Below are 9069 nucleotides of genomic sequence, written 5' to 3'. Positions count from 1 at the left end.
GACCTACAAGAGACACCAATAAAAAGACAGGGTTCAGTTATTAATTCAGGTGGATAATGAAAAATGAAAAATTAACTGGAATATTTAGAATCCATAGTCCATCTTACACCCTTAGCAGTAGGAAAGTCTACTTAGAAAACCAAATCAACATCAACATGTTGTTTGTTGACTATAAAGGTTTTTTTAAAAAGAAAAAAGGAAATGTATGACCCTAAGGGCTCTGGCAATTTGATATAACCCCCAAACTTCTACCTGTATAGGATTCTACTTGCTCAGCAGCAAAAAATTAAAAAACAAAAACAAAAAAAACCTTGGCTCCCCAGGCCTAAAACAAAACAAAACAAAAACCAAACCAAACCAAACCAAACAAAAACAAAAACCTTGGCTCAGCAGAACATCCTCTTGGGTAAATATGGTAAACTGCTTCTTTTTGCCCATTTCTAAAATTCACTTCCACCTGCCATTATCACCTAATGGCCACCTTCCTGGGATTCTCAAGGAAAGAAAAGGGGAACTTCCAATTACTTTAATAGTAATTCAAAATTTCTAGTGGAAATCACATACTGTATATAAAAAAGGCTACTTAAGCTAACTAAAATATATCTTTTTTTTTTAATTGAGGTAACATTGGTTTAATTGAGGTAACATTGGTTTATGTAAGTTTCAGGTGTACAACATTGGAATTCAACATCTGTATACTCTACAGTTTCCATCCGTCACCATAAAATTGACCCCCTTTACCCAGTTTGTGGTTCCCCCCATCCACTTCTCCTCTGGTGCCCACCAATCTGTCTGTATCTATGAGTTTTTGTTTTGTTTGTTCTTTTAAAAATATATATATATTCCACATTTGAGTAAGATCATGTGGTATTTGTCTTTATCCATCTGACTTGTAAACTATAATATTTGGCAAACATTCACTCATTTTTTAGAAACTCACTTCAGGGCTTAACTCCACCCCAAAGTTTTCTCTGATTCCCCGCTAGGGGCTTATTCTCTCTGTTTCCCTAACACTCTCTGTGTCTCCCTAACGTTATTTATTTTTAGAGATTACCTATTTGTATACTTGGCTCCCCTCGCTGGGCTGAGTCTTGTTTTCAACATCTTTGTATTCCCGATAGTTAACGTAATGTCTGGCACATAGCAATGGCTTAATAAATGTTTGTTGAATGAGTGAGAACTCATGATGACTACCAGACACTTGACAAATTACGTATGTATTTAATAAAATCATGAACTAGTGCATAGAATTTGATAGACAATACATGGGATGTGTGGGGGGAAATAGTAAAAGGGGTTCTTAAGAGCCAAAACTGAGATTTACCAGAGCTCACTGAATGGAAACATTACATAGATAGGAAAGAATGTCATAAATGTGACCAGTTTATCTTAGTCTGGATGTTCCAGAGGTCAAGGGAGTCCTGGGCCACTTTTGTCATTTTGAGATTATCACGATAAAAGAAAAAGAATTACAAGATCACAGTTGTAGAATATAGTGCACACACGTATTTCCAAAATTAACAATTTTCACAGAAAAGGGGGCAATAAACACAGTGTGCTATTTACAGAATAAGGCTTTATAAAAATATTAAATATTGCTTCAAGGTGCACTGTAGGCAATGAGACAAAAATGTGAAGTTCAAGGATGGCTAAATGAGCAGGTCTTTTTTCAATCCTGTCGGCTATCTCTGTGGTTGCACATGTAGCTGCATCCCTGGAGATAATGTCAAAAGTCTAGATTCCAGGTCCCCTGTAACTGTGAGACCTGACCCACCAGGTCTTCCAAGTGGCAGGCCTTGACCTGAGTTGCATTTTTTTCAGAGGCTCATCGATGAGATTTCAGAAGCCCTAGTTTCACTGGAACTACATTACAACACATTCCAGGGATAAGTTACCTTTATAGCTGGTGACTCATGTTTTCTGTTGATTTTTACCAGCTTTAATTTCAGAGATGGGCCCCCAATCCTGGCAGCGTACCTTGTAGGGATTGCCCACCCTCTTCATGATCGTCCCTTAATGGAGTCAGGACTAAAAGACTAGACTGGGAGTGGGAGGAAACAGGCGCAGTTTCAATAACATCCCTTGAAGCTGCCCTGTGTTCATAGTGTCCCTGGAAGCAGGCCTATTTGGCTTTGTCTTTACTCTGTTAACCATCTGGCAACACACAGGGAGTGTCTGGGGCAGGGAGAAAAAGAAATAAAGCAATGCTGTTTGCTTAACCACTATGACTACATTTATTTAGGCTGCCACTGGCACATACAAATGTAGCCTAAGAAGTCAAGGATCAGAAGAGATTAAAAAAAAAATTCTTAAAACAACACTTTTATTTAAAATTTGTCATCTATGAATAATAATCTGAGAGAATGAACAATCTTTGATAAGAAGTTAAAATCTTTCAAAGACTAAAGACCCCAGAACACTGGAAATTGAAGCTAGAGGCATACTTGGCACAAATACTCAGATATTATTCTAACCCATTCATTCTGGGAATCTCATGTGTGGCCAGCCGAGAAGCCGGCAGTGTACATGGCAAGTGCTGTCCCATCCTTCCCAGAGCCTGAGGTAGGCAAATTGTCCAATGCCCAGTTTCAATAAGGTGTGATACACACACAAGTGGGAAAGTGTGGGAACAAAAGTTTTTGTTGTTGTTCATAGGAACAGAAGTCCAGCGTCTGGTTCTAAGCAAATTACACTCCAAAAAATGTACTGAACTGCTAAATACATATATTTTTGAGGTAGAGTTTTTCTAGACTCTTATCTGATAAAGAGGGGGGGAAAGTCAAGTTTTTACAACATGAACCGTTGAAGATAGAACATTGCTTTTGGCAGAAGCTGAAGGCGCCAGATAACTTCAAGTAGCCAGAAAAGCAGCCCTTTCCAGACGCAGAGGAAAGCGAAGGGGCACCTTCCTGTGCCGCCTCGCACGCAGTCCTGACACACTCTCCGCCAGGCCTTTTAAATCACCTATAAAAGCTCTGTTTACATGTCTTCTGTTTCCGCGCTCCAAAGGCTTCCCTGCAAACGGTCAAGGGCGCCGTTCCCAGATTTCCTAAAGGAAACCCCACGCCTTTGGCCAGGAAGTGAGCCTACCCGCTGAGAGGAGAGAACAAGGCATCCGAGGTCTTCTCAGGGCCTCGGGGTCGCGCGAGTCCCGGCCGGGAGCGGTGCGCCTCTGCGCGAAGTTCCCGCGGAGGGGACACAGCGCCCCCTGCGCGGCGCGGGGCTCGGGCTCGGGCTCGGGCTCTGCAGCGCCAGTAGCCCCGGGGCTCGCCTGCGAGCCCTCGCAGAGCTCAGTGTCCTCTGACGGGCAGCACTGCGAGCTGGGCACAAGCGACAGTTTTGCCCTCGATTCCTGTCCCCCCAAAGCTGCTGAGCACCCCAGAGAGAAGCAGAAGTGGAAGGTGCCCGCCGGGCTCGCCCCCCGCCCCCGCAACACGGCCTGGAAGGCGACGCGGGCAGCCTCGCCTCCCCCCAAAACGGGCGCGGGAACACAGGGCACTTCTTCGAAGGAGCCCCAGGCATCAGAGGTGACGCGGGTCGGCAATGGCCTTTAGAAACCCAGCCCTGGCGCCCACACGGTGCCTCGCGGGAAGGTCTCCCGCGCCGCGCGCTGCTTGGGGCGCAAGCTCGGAGCCCGCGGGCACCCGGCGACCCGCGGAGTCCCGGTCGGACGCAGGGAGGCCCAGAGCGCAGGCGGTCGGCCCTGGCGAGCCCGCGGGGGCCGGGCGCGGGCAGCTGGACGCGGGACGCGCGCCTTCGGAGCCCCCCGCCTCGGCGTCTGCCACCCAGCGCACGGACGCCAGCGCGAGCCCCTTCCTGTCTGCGAACACCACCCGCTTCTTGGGTCTCTGGGCTTCGGGAGGGCGAGCCAGGCAGGAGCGGAAGGTCGCCTGGGGCCGCATCTCCCCTCGTCCGGGCCGCGGGAGCTGCTCCAGGGATGCGCTGTGGCTGAGGCAGAGGCGCATCGGGCAGAGCGCACGAGACGGGCTGGCAGCGCTGGGACCTTGGGCAAAAGGGGAAGGGGGCTCTGATGAAGGGCAGAAGGACCAGACACTCGCAGGACAGCCTGCGCCTCACCCAACGTCTCCCCCGCTCACGGGCGTCTAAGGAAACTGGATAAAAAGCAGCACAGGCAGAAAGCTGGGTGCCAAGGGAGAGCCGTCCGTTCCTGGAGACAGAAGCGCTTACCCCGCTCAGGTCCCGGCGGCGGGGCGTGGCGGAGACGTCAGCTACTCTCGTCCGAGACCGGTGTCCCCAACAGGAACTATGTATACGCTCCTGCCCCCCAGCTGTGCCAACGCGCCTTTTATGTCTTATACATCGGTTGGGGAAGTGACAAGAAGCGTGACTCAGACGCGCTGCCCCAGGCCACCGGCACTGCGCCCCAACCAGGCAGCTTTAGGGGTCACTCCTGGGTTACCCGTGGTGGGGAATCTGTGATCAGGAGAGGAAGGACAATGACGAAATGGAAAACTTCTCAGCTGTAAAACAGACAGGCTTTGAGGAATGAGAAGGTTCCCAGCCCACGGCGGGGGGGTATCCCCAGGGGCTCCCACAGTACTTTTCTCCGCCCCGCCGGTGAAGGCCTCTGCTCTGCCGCTTTTCCTCACACTGTTACAGGCTACCCCTTTCTGTCCTCTTACCTGCACCTGGTGGATTCTTCCCAGACTTCTGTTACTGCCTTCTAAGTTTCTGTGTTGATTTACTACTCTGTAGGTGTGTGTGCTGTGATCCAAAGAGAGAGGCCATTGGGTATGGCACCCATTGACCAACATAGAGAGCTCCCAGAGGTCCTTGGGCATGCATCTCTGGTTCAAACAGTTTGTGGCCAGAGTGACAGGGTCATAAGATACCAAGTCCATCCATAAGGAAGCCCACCTGGTGCGAGTACCTGGATGGAACTCCTGGGCTCTGTAGCCTGTGTTGCACAGGATCAGGTTGTCTCAGGAGGAGGTGGGCAACTTTCCTGGTGCTCTTACCTCTGGCATCTTAGTCTCCTGTACAGATCCAGTTGGCTCTCTATCCCTTAACTCTTAATGCACCCCAAGTCCTCAGCCCTCTACATTCCTCACTTTATACCTTTCCCTTGGATGTCCTTACCCAATTTTGACAATTATTCAGTTACGTTCATACGCTAACTCCAAGTCTTTATCATTAGCCCAGACTTTCCCCTGTGCTTCAGACTCCTCGAGAATGGTTCTATTTCTTGATCTGGGTGGTGGTAACACAGGTTTGTTCCCTGTGTAATTTTCTGTATGTGTGTTTGACTTCAGTCAATCACAAGTTTATTTAAAAAGAAAAAGCAAGGAGGTAAAATTGTGAATTATATAGTAATTTGGAGATTTTATTCTTATAAAAATGGTATCAGAATATATGTAAATACATTTATAGTACGTTTTCACTTAATATATAGTGGACATCTTTTCATATCAGTGTGCTATAGATGTAGCTCATTTTCATCATGGTGCATGGTGTTCTGTTGTATGGGTCAGTCATACCCTATACAGACATTTAGGTAATTCTCAATTTTTTTTGCTAGTAAAATAGTGCAACTAACATTCATGTAATTACATTTGTGAGAATTTCTCCATGACAGATATTTAGAATGAGGACTGTTAGTTCAAAGGGTATGCACATTTAAAATTCTGATAGGTACATATAACAGGAGACCTTTGGGAGGTTTTTGTGCCAGTGGATGACGTCTAAATTTCCTCTAATTTTAACTCTGTACAAAGTGCAGAGCCCCTCGATTAACCATCTGAAGATGTGGGGAAAAGTTTTAAAGTTGGTAGGACTCTACATCAGAGCACCAGGGTAGACCAGGAACCCCCTATAGGGCTGGCATTGTCTTCTCAGTCAGCTGGTACCTCCTAGGAGGCAGCAGACCCTGGGAACGGGGACTGGCCTGGTGTGTGTGGGGGTGTCTCTGAGCCTCCCGGGGACCTTAGGCCAGTGATTCTGCTTCAGGAATCAGTTCCCTTAAATGTCAGATCCTGGGTTGAGTCAAAGGAGTGTTGTTTCAAGTGTTTCCTTTATAGTAATGGATCTCGTTGTCAAACTGAGACCAACACTGCAAAGCAGATCTGCTTAGTAGAAATGGGAATAGAGGACCCAGGTGACAACATGAGAGTACCCACCCCTAGTCTCAAGGAGACCTCAGGGCTCAGAAGATCTAGTGAAAACACTCACTGGGCTGTTTGGATTTTTTGGGTTCTCAAATAAAAGGGATTTCCACTTGAACCCTTCCACAGTATTCCACAAATTTTGCTTTGGTTCAGCTCCTCTTAACTCTACCAGGAAGGAGACATTATGAACCTCCTAGGGTTCCCTAAAACCCAAGAGAGAAGGGTTGACCTCACCCCATCTCTCTGACATGTCTACCGCAGTACCTATTACCTATTGGTGAGAGGCATTATTTATTGATTGTAAATAGTAAATGTTAGATTTTAATATTATATTAAAATACTGTTCTTTTACAGTCTGGGAGTTGTGGTATGGTTCTTTCAATTCCAGTGCCCATTGAAATGAAATTCAGTGTCTCATATTCCTCTTGCAAGGTCATATGGGAGAAGGGAGAAGGGCTGGGTCCCCTCCCTGGCTCTTGACACCCCCAAGTACCCCTAACTCAGAGGACAGGTTCATTTCAGCATCCTTAACCTGGACAAGGAGGAGAGATAGCCCCTCAGAACTCCTGGGATTTAGAGGTTGAGGTGCTTTCACAGGCATTGACACACTGCTGGAAATGCAGGTGTCTTTAAAAGTAGCAATTAGCAGGACCACTTCCTGCCCCAAGACAGTGGCTGCCTTTTTCACAGTTCTGGAGGCAGAGTGAACATTTTCTTTTTCTCTTGTTGAGGTTTCTTTTGACCAAATGTTAGGAGCTTGTGGTTTTCTAGGTCAACCTTGGAAGTGCATCAGCACTAAAAACAATGTAAAAATATCAAAACGTGTATGTGGAGAGGATCAGAAGATCCTTTGCAAATGGACTAAGGGCAGGCAGGACTTTCCATCCTCAGACCCACTCAAGGGGCTCTGTGATTATCTTTTACCTACATTTGAATCCCCCTGGGATCCTTGCCCATAACCTGTGGATTCCTTTCCTGCTTGTTCTTATCAGGGGAGAGATTTGTGATACAACTTTTAAGGCGACAACTGGGCCTTGTTCCTTAAACAATGCTTCATATAACCTAGAACTTCCACCAGTCCTGCAGCTCCTTATACAATTGTTTTTAAGGCAAAAATTTTCTAGAAGGCCACCAGCCTCTCTACCAGGTACATTGTGGATACCCCTCCCTGGCTGGGCCTAATGGATCACAGTTGGGCTCTGGGTTGCCAGGATGAGAACATAATCCTGGCCAGTGAATGACCCCACACTCTCCCTTGCTGCCCAGGGTAACTTCTGGGCCCTTGTGTTTCTGAGGTCCATAGTCTCAAACAATTATCAGTTTACACACTCAGTTGTGTTGTTACTGAGACCTAAATGGGTAACTGAACACAAGCCTGTAGAGCTTGCTGCCCCTGGGATGGCTGTGTTCTTTTCCAGTCTTGTGCTGTGGGTATGTCATGGGGGCCATGGTGGGGAGTATTAGTATTAATTAAACTATTGAATGTTTTCAGTCTGGGTGAAAAACAGACACTGCTCTGAGTTTACCCCCAGGCAGCACCCCATGATTAGGAGCTAAAGTTTATCCCCCCCATTTTGAACATTAACTTTTGGAAATATCCTGTAAGAGCAAGGGCCAGATGAATTGCTTGGCACTTCTGAGTGACCTTCCTCTTTTCTGATGGCTGCAAATGTCACCCAGACATTCAGCAGGTGGACTCTGCCAAGGAGGCCTTTTTAGGATAGCCAGAGCTGAGGATAAATCCTAGTCCCTGGCAGCTGAGGCCCTTCCAGATAGGGCACAGCCATCCAGGATAGTGATTATCTAAAGTAAAGACAGATAAGGCTGTACTTTGCCTCCAAAGAGAAAGAGAAGAGCCAGTTCCCAGGGCTAGTTCAGGGCTGGGAGGAAGGCATGGATGTCCGATGGGTTTTTCCTGCAGGACTCAGAGGCTCCTGAGAGCCAACCCTACATGTAGGAACATTTAATAAGTCTTGTGCCCAGTATATGGCTGGGAGGGATAATTTATTGTGTTTTTGGGTTTCCAGTGGCCAAAAATGTACTGATACTCAATAAGGGACCCACATTTGCAGCCAGCGTCTATCTCAGCAGTCTTTTTCTTTTTCCTGTTACTTTTTACATTATATAATATATTTATACGTACGTGTGTGTGTGTGTGTGTGTGTGTGTGTGTGTAATGCACTCAGACTTATTCATAACAGAAGAGAGAAGAAATACTCATAACCATCAAATACATGTTTTGCAGCTGGTCACCTTTTCATAGCTGGTATTTATAGCTACCTTCTTCCATTTCCCACTTCATATTCCCTTTGTTCTCATCAAGCACCTCAGCTTGTGGTTCTTTGCCTGGTTTGGGAGTCTGAAGGGTCTGGGTCATTAGTTATACTGCCTCGATTAGTTTTTTGTAGTTTTCCATTGACAATCACAGGGCATGGCGATACTAAGAAATAAAGGATCTCCTGAATTCTAGGCATAGTCTTCCTAACCTCCATTGCAGAACAGCAGAAGGAAGCCCGAGTCCCCAAATAACACCAAGGCTGTAAAGACAGTGTCTGCTTTGGATGTAAAGATGAATAAAACTCAGGAGAGAAAACCTATGGGAAACACAATTCAGCACCCCCCCCCCCCCCCCGCATTGAATCCAATTAAACAGTTCTAGCAGAGGCTCCCCACCAGGCAGCCCAAAGCACTGCAAGCATGAGGCAGGCGGTGCTGTCCTGCTTTGGATGTGTGGGAACAGACCATGATCTCTACACAGAAGGTCACGGCTGAAGATACCCAAGGGCTAAGAATTAAAATTACACTAATGCTACCAATTCACACATTTTTGGTGTGGGCTTCACATCCTCGGTCATTCTCCAGCAATGCTTTCTCTAAAGATTATAAGAATGATAACAATATTTATCATTTTTGACTACTTAACATCTGCTGAGCCACATGATTG

The sequence above is a fragment of the Miniopterus schreibersii genome (genome assembly GCF_964146895.1).
Source record: "Miniopterus schreibersii genome assembly, chromosome: 2".
In the NCBI taxonomy this organism is placed as follows: Eukaryota; Metazoa; Chordata; class Mammalia; order Chiroptera; family Miniopteridae; genus Miniopterus; species Miniopterus schreibersii.
This window is presented reverse-complemented; position numbering follows the sequence as displayed.